Source organism: Leopardus geoffroyi, chromosome D4 (genome assembly GCF_018350155.1).
Source record: "Leopardus geoffroyi isolate Oge1 chromosome D4, O.geoffroyi_Oge1_pat1.0, whole genome shotgun sequence".
Taxonomy (NCBI): Eukaryota; Metazoa; Chordata; class Mammalia; order Carnivora; family Felidae; genus Leopardus; species Leopardus geoffroyi.
This window is the reverse complement of record NC_059342.1, coordinates 43,455,595-43,469,095: the sequence shown is the minus strand read 5'-3', so window position 1 is coordinate 43,469,095 and position 13,501 is coordinate 43,455,595. Positions and strand designations below refer to the sequence as shown.

Below are 13,501 nucleotides of genomic sequence, written 5' to 3'. Positions count from 1 at the left end.
ATGATCTGTCAGTAGTTAGAGGCTCCTCTAAAATGTGGAATAGAATGGGTAACAGAAACACACTGGTTACCCCAAAGTATGTTCTTTCTAAAGGAAGCATTTACTGAGCTCCAAAGCCTGGTTTTTAGGATTAATAAAATCAACCTCTAATCAAGGCAATATGGGGCACTCTGTTTCCAGAGCTTAATTAAATACTGAAGGAGAAAAGACTCTTTGGCAATGAAGTATACATTGTCCGTACACCCATTAAATTCATTCTTCAGATTTTTGAACAGTTTACTGTGCATCTTCTGGCTCCCTTTTAGTTTTCTCTGTATGACTGGAAGAAGTTCTGTTGAGAGAGTTATGGTATTTGCTGGATGCGGTAATGACTTGTGTGACAAACATACATTTGTACAATACCATGTCCCTCATTTTATTCAAATTAAATAAGTCTGAGATGAAAAGCAAAATCACAAATGCTAGGATTCATGAAATAATTAAGAGCAAGATGAGTGATTACAAATTATGATACCATCCAGTTACTACAACCGAAAAAAATAAATACACACACGGTATTCACATGTGAACTCCATTTCCGTGTGAGATAAGAACACCAGAATGCCAAATCCTTGGGAGGTTTCCCTCTGGCTGCTCTCTGGATAAGCTGTTTTGGAAATAATATATAGTTGAGAATTTGTTTTTCTAGAGAAGTAAATTGTTCCAAACTCTGTGCTAAAGTTGTTTGGTATTTTTCACGTACCTTTTCCATCTAAAGTGAGGTTGTATCTTACCTCATCACAAGTTACAAGTTTCAGCACAACTAGACATAGGAAGAGCCCACAGTGCTCTGAAAGAGATCACACGCAGACTCAGAAGCAAGTCATGGGCCTTTTTTCTCAAACTGGAACCATCTCCAAGGTGTCTTTTAGCAAGTGGAATAAACATAATTCATGTCAACTGAATCAATGTTTAATGTTAGAGACAGTAAAGTGATTTTCCCCCCTCTTTTACTGTGCCAGATTTTTACATCTATAACCAGAAATGACAATTCAGCAATGCCTTTCGGGTCATTTAAGACCTACCAGCATTTGCTTATTATGGTTTTTAAGAAGGCCTTCAGTATAAACAACTTTTGTGCCTGGTCCAGATGGGACTCGAGCCTATTTTCTCTTATTTTGAAATGTGCATTCCTCTCCACAGTAGCATTTTGTTTTTAAAGTGTTAGCTTTGAGTTGCATCTAGCAAGAGAAAATGAGGCAAAAATAATAAGGTCTAGATAATGAGTTGCCTAAAAGCAACGATGATTGCTTCTGAAACCAAAATTCTAAGCTTTTAAAATATACCCCAGTCAATGCTTTCCAATTTGATTTCTGTCACATAAGTGTAGTGTTTCAATCTCAGTATCTCAGAAGCAAGATCATGGATGCTGTGAAACACAGTGACCAAGGGATTACCCATGACCCCACTTCGGGGAATTGCAGCAACAGTGTCAGGTGAGATGATGGTCATTTACTATGAATTGACTGAGAACTGAAGAATGGCTATTAAATTCTGTATTTAAGCCAGTGTTTCACCAGTGGACTTATCCGAAATGGTCAATACTGCATCTGATATTAAACTTGAGGGAAAAGTCCATTACAAATCCTATCTTTTTTGTAGCACTTAGTTTACTTTGTAGTTATTGGATGGGTTAAAATGGACAATCAGCACTTTTCTTGAGCCAACATTTCAGAAATCCAGTGAACACTGAGAGAAAAAAGGACTGAGTTTTGGCTCTATAATTCTTGAAAATTGAGTATTTGTCTTGAGTTATTCAATTTAGAAAAAGACTAGCTCGGGGCGCCTGGGTGGCGCAGTCGGTTAAGCGTCCGACTTCAGCCAGGTCACGATCTCGCGGTCCATGAGTTCGAGCCCCGCGTCAGGCTCTGGGCTGATGGCTCAGAGCCTGGAGCCTGTTTCCGATTCTGTGTCTCCCTCTCTCTCTGCCCCTCCCCCGTTCATGCTCTGTCTCTCTCTGTCCCAAAAAAAATAAATAAACGTTGAAAAAAAAATTAAAAAAAAAAAAAAAAGAAAAAGACTAGCTATTTCTAGATCTTTGATGCCACATGATGACCTTTGAATGTAACATTGACGACGACTCTTAAATCAACTCTTTCTTGTAAGAAAATTCAGCAATCGATTCCCCGGGCCCATCCACCCATTGTTCTGTCCAGTTAAGAGGTGCCAAGCCTCAGTCAATGACAACGGCATGGAAGGCAGGCTGTGGCCACAGATCATCATATACGTCCTAGGGATATTAGAAAAGGATTAGAATAGCTTCCATAAATTCATCAACCTAGAATGGTGTCATTTCCTCATCATTGCTGGTTTACCTAAATGTGGTTTTCACCTGATAGTTTTGTGGTTGATTTCAGAGCCAATTGCTTTAAGATCAATAACCAAGTCCCAGGTGAACAGCTTTAAACCTGAAAGCTATAAGTAGTTAAGCAGTTGGAGTAATCACATAAAGTAAGAGTTCCCTGCATCTCACCATCTAATAGATGAACCTTAGAATGACCACCTATGTACCACTTTATCCAGAAGCCTCTTTCACCGGACAGGTTATCAGGGACTTATGAACAATGTTGTAAGGTGAAGCACAAATTAGCAATCAAAAGACTCTGGAGTTCTGAGGGTGTCTGGGTGGCTCAGTTGGCCAACTGCAGGACTCGGTTTTGGCTCAGGTCATGATCTCGCAGTTCATGATTCCAAGCCCTGCAATGGGTTCCGTACTAACAGTCTGGAGACTGCTTCAAATTCTCTCTCTCTCTGCCCCTCCCCTGCTCATGCTGTCTTTCTCTCTCTCTCTCTCTCTCTCTCTCTCTCTCTCTCTCAAAATAAATAAACTTAAAAAAAATTTTTTAAAGACTCTGGAGTTCTATTAACATACATACAGAGGCCTTGGAAAATATTTTTTTCTAAACGTTGTAATAAGAGGTCAAGCTGTATGGAAGTAAATAAAAATGGAAATAGGTCCTGAGGAAATGGGTGATAGGTTTTTGTAAACTTGAAGTTATATAACAGATGAAGTTACATTATAAGCGAAGTGTTTTTCAGAATCAACAGATCTTCAAATGTAGCAAAGTGGGTTATGGGATGAGGCAAAGAGCCCTTCTTACTATTTCAAGATCAGCAAAAAGTCACCTGAGTCTCTGGTTTTCCTCTCCTCTGCGACAGCATTTAGCTTAAGCCATCTGGAGCTGTGCATGTGACTGTACAAATGGATGTCACATCCCTCTAAATTAGAAAGAGGGGCAGCCCCCCCAGTGATGAGAGGACCATTTTTCTGTGGTGAGCCCATGCAAAATGGAGAAGTCTATACACGGAAACATCCTGTCCACGTACCAAGCTTTGGAAATGAATCTGCGGATTCCATTTTTAACTCCTCTATACATATCAGGTCTCTCTAAATCTTATCTAATCTTTGGCTTCTTTAATAATTTGGAATACTGGTTCTGCCACCAACTTTACATGGTAGGGGTTGTGATTCCCTGATCTGAGAGCTTATAGATATTAAGCTGTAACTGGGCTCTTGTAAAAGTCCATTAGCTTTTTGATGTACTTTCTTAAAAAGCAGAGCGTGTGGATACTGAGGCATGCGCTTTCCCAGATATTTGCTGCTGGCTTTACTTAGGAAATTCAGATCATCTGGTTCTTATCATAGCTGCACTGCTGGGGGATATGATGAACTGCCAGTGACACAGTGCACAGTCTTTCAGAGGCCACTGCATGAAGTCTGTCCCTTGCTACCGAGGAGAAAAGTCAGTTCACATGGTGTAAAAGCTATGCAGACCTCGGAAAGACTTTTGGGTACCTGTCTTCCTCTTTCTTCCACTGTGCACGTGCGCTCATGGGCACACCCTTTTCACATTCCTATGAGGGCACCTAATTGTACCTAAGCCTGGAGGGTTACTGGTGAGGGAAAAAATGCTGGCTGGGATTTATTAAGTACCTATGTGCCAGGAAGTATGCCAGAATTTACCCAAATTATCGTATTTAATCCTCCCATTGAGCCATGTCAGTTTGGATTTTTCCCCCTTATGTTACTAACAAGTAAATTGAGGCTTAGAGAGGTTGAACAACCTCTATCATTGTGTAGAAGAAAGAACTTGGCTGTGGGTCTCAGACAGACTTTACTAGTCGTATATTGGTCAACTTGCCTTCAGCACATTGTCAGATCTCTTTGAGCAGAGTTTCTTCATCTGTAAAAGGGCAACATTGATACTTCTCTTACTAGGGTGACTGCGAAGGCTAACCGAGAGAATGTACACAAAGTACTGGATATAGTTTCTGACATGTTAGTGTTAATTATTTCATCTCTGCCACGAATATACACATCGCTCCCCTGACAAGTCACACAGTCAGTACCTGATCCAGCCAGGCTTTACACCTGTTATCTGACCACCTTTTGTTCTGCCTAGCTTCACATTCTGACCTTCCTTTCCATTTTTAAACGGTGTCTCTCAGTACATAAAAATTTTTTTTTATAGAATGACAAGAACTGATGTTGCTTTTCTTTTAAAAAATTATTATGTCCTCAGAATTGTTTCTCAATCTTGGAATAACAGCTTGGAGATAGAATTAAGACAGCTTCATTACTTTTTAGGAAACAAAAACCTGACTCTGCTCGATGTCAAATGCTTCAGTGCGATTTTCATTTCAGAGCTACGGTAACTTGATTTTTTTTGTATTCTATCCAAGGACAAGGCCAGATTACAGCTCATCTAAGAAACTGCTGCAGAAACCTCTGGGCATTTTGGAGAGCTCCACCCGAACACAATTTCACAGCCAGCTGAATTAAAATCAATAATTGTTGATTTGAGCAAAGATCAGTATTCAGGAAATTTGCAACTGGTCATTGAGTGTTTTGAATCGGCTCATCTCAAGAAAAAGCATAGTAAAATATTCTATCACTGTCAGTTTCTATTACTTTAAAAGCATAAACTTAGCAAATAGAAATGCTCTGCTTTGTTTTAATACTCTGCTTTGTTTAATACATGTACATACATGTACATGTGTGTATATATCTATATAATAGAATATTATGTATGTGTATATTATATCTATATTATATATCTATAATAAATAGATTATATATACATAAGATTATATATAGATATATAGTATCTATTATCCACATTATATATAATATATACTATATAGTATATATTATAGATATATAGTATATATTATAGAAATATAATATAGATATGATATATAGTATATATTATAGAAATATAATATAGATATGATATATAGTATATATTATAGGTAAATAATATATATAATACATATCTATATAATATAGATAGAGCATATATTATATATAGATATATAATATTTAATATATGTTCTATAATAATATTCTTTAATTTAGTAGCCTCTGAACCTAGAGGCAGCTCAGTTAAGAGCAGAAGGCTGAAACGAGTAACTCCATGTCTTTCACAAAGGAAAATCAGACAATAGGAGAATTGTATCCTGTACAAACTGTAGTAATTTTAAAAAACCACTTATGCCCAAGTTTGTGCTGACAGTCATCACATTCTTGACCCTTTGCATTTGTGGGGATATTTCAAAGCCTTTATACTGTTTCACCTCAACTGTGAAAAAAGGCCATTTTACCTGGAATTCTGAAAATAAAGCAGTTCGTCTTGGTTGCTGTTTTTTCTATACTTAGAAAATAAAAATCTCCAGTGGAAAATAATATGCAGGCCAAGCACCAAGGAAAACAGGGAAGAATCATCTCCTGGGCTTCCACACCCCTCCACTCCCCAAAATAGGCATATTTGAAACACCCCCTGAAATGGAATTCCTTCTCCACTCTTTTTGTGGATTCCTGACTTCCTGGTGAGCCAGTTAGAAGTTTCGGTTTCCGGTTCCATCTCATCTAACTCGAGCCCTGTCCAAATTGTGACTCTAATCAGCCATAGATTCTTTCTGCAGCCCTGGCAAATTCTGCTGAAATGCATTTACAAAACATCTGTAGAACTAACGAAACATCTGAGGCTCTGGAAAGCACATGTTGGGGTTTGGAATCATGGAGAAAGAATTCCTGACAGAGAAAAGGCTCACTTTGTGACTCGTTGCGGAAACTGGAAAGTTAGTAAGTTAATATGGCTTGGAGTCTGATGAACAAAAACTCAAATTGTAGTTGATAATAGAGAAGCTGGAAAAAAATGATCAGTTCTTACCAATATCAAGTCTCTGATTTTAGAACTTCCCTCACTCTTCCTTGGTTGACCATGGTGTCATCTGGGCCAAGAAAAAAATGTGCTGCCTTGATTCTGAATGAAGCTTCATAGGACTTGGAGTGTCATTTAGGTTCTGTTTCTACGCTCACCATTGGGTGCTCTCTCATGTGCCATTTGGATATTGCAGGATGAGTGTTTGGAATTGGAATCTAAAACATTGTCCTTACTCAATATTACATGTTTTTTTCTTTTCTACCTTCTTGTTTCTACTTTTGCTTGCATTCACTTCCCATATCCACAAACTATAAAAGAATGCCAAGCTCTCCACTATCTCAATATCCTGCTTAATCTGCAGTTAGTTGATATCCCATCCAGGCATTGTCAATTGGCAAGAATTAGTACGGAATGAATTACATTTGAAACAAGATGTGGTAGCTCTTCAGGATTATCATTTTACACACCCATTATCTTCCCAATTAGACTGCAAATTCTTTGAGGCAGGGACTGTGCTTTCCTTTGTGAGCTGCTTACAGTGATCAGTGAAATAATTATTATGCATGTCATTTAGAAGAAAGTGTAAGACATTTCGACAAATATTTCATAATGGTGAAAGGCTTTGGAAGTATGTTCTGTTTCAAATCCTAGATTACTCGTTTACTTGTCATCGTTTCTCAAAAATATACGTAGGGCATGGCATAAGCATGGGGCGCGGCGGGGTATAAAAGAAGGGGAACAAAAATGGGGGCAGAGAGAAAAGACCTGGTTACTTAAAATTTCCAAGTGGTGTCGAATTCTGGGACTTCTTTTCTCCAGTTCAAATAAGTGCCACCACCCCAGCTCTTCCACACAAATAAATGAATTTTGTCAAAAACACTACACCTGTAACTCAGATACACTTTTTAAAAAGCAACAGCTATCTCAATGACCATACCTCTGAATCTTCAATTGATAGCATTCCCCTCTGGTTTTAACCTGTAGCCATAGGTAAAAGCTTGAATAACTGGAATAGTTTCACAAGTTTTGGTATTTGACAATAAATCAAATTGAGGGTCTACTTATGGTCCTGATAATATTTTCCCATAACCAATGTAAGGCAAATCAAGCATCCCAGCCATCCAGAAGCATCATAATTGCTTAATATAGACTTAGGCTGATAGTCAACAGATTTCTTCAGTGTCTATACTCCACTACATGCTCCGGGGGTAGGAAGTCTTGTAAGGAAGGCACAGATGACAACCAGCAAGTTGACTTGCTGCTCTGACATGATTGTCTCCCATCCAGATTTGTCAATTTCAACAGGTCCTTCCCTGCTTCTCAGTGTCTACCAGCAATTGTCCATCAGTCCCAGAGCTCACTACCCCATACACCTCTGCCTCCCGCTTGGTGGAGGGACTTGTTTTCTCATGAAATGTTAAGTTTTAATCCTACATGTTCATGTTTCTGCTTCTGCTCACTCCCAGGTCCAGCCTGGTGCAGCGACACCTTTCAGAGGATTTATGCTTTAGTGTGGAAGTAAGATAAACGCAAGCAATAACCAAATACTTGATGCTCAACATCTACCTTTAATCAGACACCAAACCTTATCAATTCCATTTATGAAGTGCCTTTGTTTCCATTCCTATGCTCTCCATCCTTCCCTGCACTGCCTTCATTCTGGTTCTAGGGCCTTATGCCTGGCATTTTGCAACAGGCTTCTCATCGGATGTTTTGACCTCCATCTAGTCTGTACTCCACACTGCAGCTAGTTCTTTCGAGAACACAAAACTAGACTGTTCACTCTCTGCTAAGAGACTTTCTGTGGTTCCATGCCTGTAGCCGGTGGTGTCCAGTAATGGATTCCAGATGTGCTATGAGGACTGAGAAACTGTATGTGACATTCTGGGTATATGTTCGTTATTATCATACTTCTGAAAAGAGGATTCCTAGCTTTCACTGGACTCTCCAAAAAGGGTTAAGAACCACTGCGTATGGGATAAAGGCCAAATTATTAGTGTAGCACATAACACTCTTCCTAACTTGACCCTAAATCAATGTGCTAGACTGATTTCTGCTGTTCCTGGTCATGTGTGTCCTCTGCACTCTGGGGATTGGGCACTGCTGCCCTGTTGGACAAGCTGCTTGAGGACCTCTAATACTCTGTTTGTGGTCCTGCTACAGCCTAGCCCTCCCTCCTCTCCATCTTCCTCACCTCTTTTTACTTTCTCTGACTTGTGCACACCTGCTCCTGCTTTGAGATGCAGCTCTGGTGCCATCTTCCCGTGAAACGTTCTCTGATCTCCAGTAGAATCAATCACTGTGTTAACTGGAGCACGTTGCTAGGACTTTATACACATGGCTGTTTTAGCATTTATCAGCCACTGTGCTGTAGTCACTTGTTTACACATCCATTCCCAGGAAGGGATTGTATGTTTCTTAAGGGCTGTGACAAAGATGAATATGCCTTTGTACTTCCAGTACACCAGATATGTAATCGGCCTCTGTGCATATTCGTTGAATGAATAATTAACACAAGACAGGCTAGGACAAGTTGTAGTTGAGTGTCTAATTCATAACGGCTGTCAGCTTTTACTCTCATTCATATACATTTAGATTCTCTAAAGACAGAGGAGGAAATGTGTGTGTGTGTGTGTGTGTGTGTGTGTGTGTGTGTGTGTGGATACATAACCTGCAGACAGGCAAGGGAATGAAAGAGAAAAAAAATCATATGACCCATGGAAAAGTAAAGACAGTCACATTTCTTCTTATTAGTATGTCTTTTTATGCTAACTTTAAATTTATCCAAAATGTGTAAAGGTGAAAGATGATTAACCTGTCACATCTTGCCTTAATCTGGCCTAACCCAAGTGCTAGATGCCTATCTGCCAAAGCACCCTCATCACTGAGGACACATTAGTCAGCCTTTCTGCAGGACTCAGGCAGTAAGGCTTTGTGAAGACTAGTGTACCAGGAGGAGGAGGGAGGGAAGAAAGGTGGGTGAAGGGGTCCTGACTTGATTAAAAGCATAGGCTTTTACCTATAAAAAAATAAAGACTATTTATTAAATCATATTTTCACAAAGGCAAAACTTAGCACACCAGCGATAACCACAGATCACAGAAAAATTTAATGTTGACCAGAATTAATCAGGGAAAATGATCTGATAGAAGCAGAATTCAATACAAATTTTAAAGTAAGTGTTCTGGACGGGGAAGAACATGTTTCCATTAGATCCCATGTAAAAATAAATCTAAACATTTAAATTACAGAGCTCTGACATTTAAAAGAAACTAATAGAGGCAAAATACTGATATGAACTCACAAAGGTAGGGAGTATGTGATACTTAGCCCCACACCCCTAATGTCTAACACAGGGCTTGACACAGATATCAACATTCAGTGAGTGCTTAGTGGTTAACTGATTTTTTTGGTAAGCACTTTTATTTTTAAAATATTTCAGAGAATGGACATGAGCAATACCAATGGCAAAATTTCTAAAGAGGGACAGAGGCTTAATATAGGATTCAGGTCTTAGCCATTGCACTATTTTTGACACGCTTTGACTTTGCCATTGTGGCATTTTAGGTAACTTAGCTCTCGGTGCCTCAGTTTCAGTCATTTCTACACGAAGAAATTTTGGCCATTTTCTAAGACATCCCTAGCCAGAAAAATGTCTGTGATTCTAAACTAGACTATCTTATTTAAGCATATTTACAAATCAATTTTCTACCTTGTAAAATAAGACATGAACGTTTGCATGATTTAACTCATAGAGTTGATGTCAAGATTATTTTCAAAATAAAAGTGCTACATTATGAAACTCTTGACCAGTACAATTGTTAAATGAAATTCAAGTAGAGATGATGCTACTGCTTCAGCTGTAAGAATTGTTTTACTAAAAAGTAACCAATTCTTTAAAGAGAGACTCTCTATTTGCGACTCCTTTTCTTTGCTAACAAAGCATCCGGAACCTATGCCAAATCCTTAAAGTGACTTTTCAATAATGAAAGAAATGATAAATTATACTCTGTACTTTCTATTAATGTGTACTATTTAGCTTTTAAAAATCAATAAATACAAGTAAGCAAAAGTTTCCCGAACGATGAGATAAAAGTTAGCTTTGATAGTTTTTAGTTTCTTTAAAAATTGTTTTTTAAGTGTATTCATTGATTTTGCGAGAGAAAAGGGCAAGGGCAGATAGAATGGGGAGAGAGAATCATAAGCAGGCTCCAAGCTGTCAGCACAGAGCTCAATGCAGTGGGGGGAGGGCTTGAACCCAGGAACCAAGACATCATGTCCTGAGTCGAAATCATGAGTCAGATGCTTAACCGACTGAACCACCCAGGCACCACAATAGTTTTTAGTTTCTGTATTGACCTATTCCCCAACCAAGTGTTATGGAATAATGTTTTCTTCTTATAATGTTTCTACTATACTGGCTATCTGGGTAATTTTCATGACATAGTTTCTATTAGAATAAGAACTCTGTTATTGTGGTTCTCTACTGGTATAACTCATAGTGGCTATTTTTTTTAAGTATTTAGATTTACATATATAGTTTCAATATATTAGGTTCTTTATCAAAGCAATAGAGTCAGTTGCTATGGCCTTGATATAGGTTTTGTTGTATCTATAGCAATCAGGGCAAGCATTCTCTAGTTAAATAATCATTTATTTTATAAACATAATAGTCTGTAATTTTTCTTTAATATTGTGCATAGTAAATTGATTGCAGAAGTTCCTTATTTTAAATCACTGTAAGAAAAACTTTTGTTTTCTAAAAGGATTTGTCTTTGTCAATTATAATTTGTCATTATTATCTATAAACAGTATAGACCTCCTTGTACTGAGACAGAAAATAATATTGGTGATTAGAGACATCAACACGCCAGTTTCTCTTCCTATCTCCCAGTCAAGTTCGTGAAAGGTATTTATCCCTGTACTGTTAGCATTTTTAAATCATAATTGAAAAACATCATTCAGTATTGTACATATGGGAGATAATACAACCTTCCATTCATTTGTAAATTAAATGACAATGTCAAGGAGCCATTCACAAAGCCACTTATTAAAGGTTCATTAGCATATGAAACATAATACAAGTTTTTATGATTCTTGTGAGCTCCTCTCTGACCCTCAAGGCTCAATAAGGCAGAAGCAAATACTGTTTCTCTGAGAATCTGTAAAACTTCTCTATTGCTTTCAACGTGCAAGCATTTTGAGCCTGTCATCTTTTGGTTTCCAGCAAGAATAATTCTTTCTCCCTCCGCACATTATTTAATGGTAGAAATAATATGTGTATGCAGTGCATTAACCATGTTTAGCATTGTGAAAAGTTAATAGACTGATGTCTAAAGAAATGTTATAATCGCTAAAATGCCTCAGGAATATATTAAAATGGATCCTGGCCACAGACAATATCAAGATTGCTGAGGCACACCACAGGCATCTTTTTTTTAAAGCCTGTTTTGTAATAAGCGCAGAAAGTGAAGGTGCTAAATCATGGTTTACTACCCCATTTGCCTCACAGCCTCTCTGTCTCTGGTGCGCGGCCTCAGAAATCAATTTCACACACGGCTGCTATCAGCATTCTTTGAGCTATAAGACTAAAGCGCTTTCTCTTCTTTTTATTAAAACCAAGCTCACTTTTATCTGAGGGCTCCTGCTTTTTGTTTTCTGCCTTTACTTTCCGCTGTGTCCGTGGTGAGAGTTAAACTGTCTCCTGCCTCCTTCTCTTTCACTTCTAAACTTCTTGAAAGGCTAATCCATGTCCAAGGCACCGCTTCCTCAATACCCCCGAATTCCTTAACGCTTTGCGATCTGGCGTCTGCCCCACCACTTGAGTGACGTGGCTCCTCTGAAATTCATCAGGATCCCGTAATTCACCACATCCCCTGGCCTTCTCTCAGACCTTGCTGGGGGATATGCTCCCCTGGCTTCTTTGGCAGTGACTACTGGCCTGTTCCTCCCCTGTCTTTTCTTACTCATCCTGACTGGTAAACGCTGGAATCCTCAGGGTTCTTTTCTCTCTCCCCTCCTATTGATCTCGCCCACTTTCCCTCCCTTGAACTGTCTTCTCTTTGTAGGTGATATACAAAAACTCCTCTTCCCTAGTCTCCAGGATTCCATTTCCACTTAACCTGGATGCCTTGTTAGTACCTTAAAGTCAACATGTCCAAAACCAAACTCAACTATCTGGGTCCTCAATCCTTCCTCTTAGCACACTTAAGTATATAAATATTTCTATGCATCACAGAAATAATGCACCAACCTCTCTGTGCTGCACCTTATCCCACCCCCCCCCCATCCACACACACATACCCAAACAATTGCCTGTACTATATATTTTATTTCTGCAATGTATCTCCTTTCTGTTCCCTCTTTTCTGTGCCATCTGCTGGTACCGTAAATTGGACTTGTCTTATCATCATCTCTACATGTCACATAACTGGTGTCTCAGTGTGCTTCCAGCTTTGCCCAGGTCAGTTCCTCTGTGGCACGGCTCTCAGTGAGTCAAAACAACTGTAGATACAGTTGGAGTGGTGGTAGGGATGGGGCCTTGAGTTCCCGGTGAGGGACTGACTGATCCTTGAGTCGGCTGACAGCTAAGCCAACGAAGGCTTTCAGCCAGCGCATGATATGATTGAAGTTTCACAGTTTCAAAGTACTTACACATATTCATTTGATCCTCATTATACTCCTACGAGGCACAAAGGTTTATGGGCATTTTAGAAAAAAGGAACTACCGGGGTTGGTGGATGGAGAGTTGCTGTAAAAGATTAGAAAGAAATCCACCTTACATCGAGGAATTTCGAAGCTTCATGTCTAATTAAGGATGGGTATGTTATCTGGATAGAAATTAAACTTGGTTGTCAGGAGAGCAGTGGAAATAAGACCAAATACTTAATCTAACACAATAGCCATCCAGAGAGAGGAAAATAAAGAAAATAAAAAATCGGGTGACTAGTATATGCAGAAGAAGAACTATCCTCAGAGTGTCTGTTTTGTCTCCTCAAATCAGACTCGGATAGGTTCTAATTTCTATCTTGTATAAAATATTTATGGTTCCCATTTTTGAATAGTTTATACATTCAAATGACTGGTAGATGATCCTTCAGATTATACAACGTCCTATTGACCAGCAGGGTTCTGGGTCCCTCTGTGCATTCTATATGACATTACAGGACACTCTTCACAGTATGCATCATAATTCACTCTGCTTCTCCCTCCCCGTCTTTCTCTCTCTCTCTCTCTCTCTCTCTCTCACACACACACACACACACACACACACACAGTTACAATTTACAAAGGGC

General features: G+C 38.9%; 1 protein-coding gene across 10 annotated transcripts in view; it reads right to left on the bottom strand.

The window, feature by feature from the left end:
- Positions 1 to 13,501, bottom strand: part of ADAMTSL1 (ADAMTS like 1) — an 884,660-nt gene that overhangs the window by 350,962 nt on the left and 520,197 nt on the right. The window contains exon 1 of one of the 10 annotated variants that reach the window (XM_045467755.1): positions 9,157 to 9,161. The exons of the other annotated variants lie outside the window; for them this stretch is intronic. The gene's annotated coding sequence lies outside the window, so the exon portion shown is untranslated. Of the gene's footprint in view, positions 1 to 9,156; positions 9,162 to 13,501 lie in introns of those variants that run through there. 10 annotated transcript variants of the gene reach the window in all.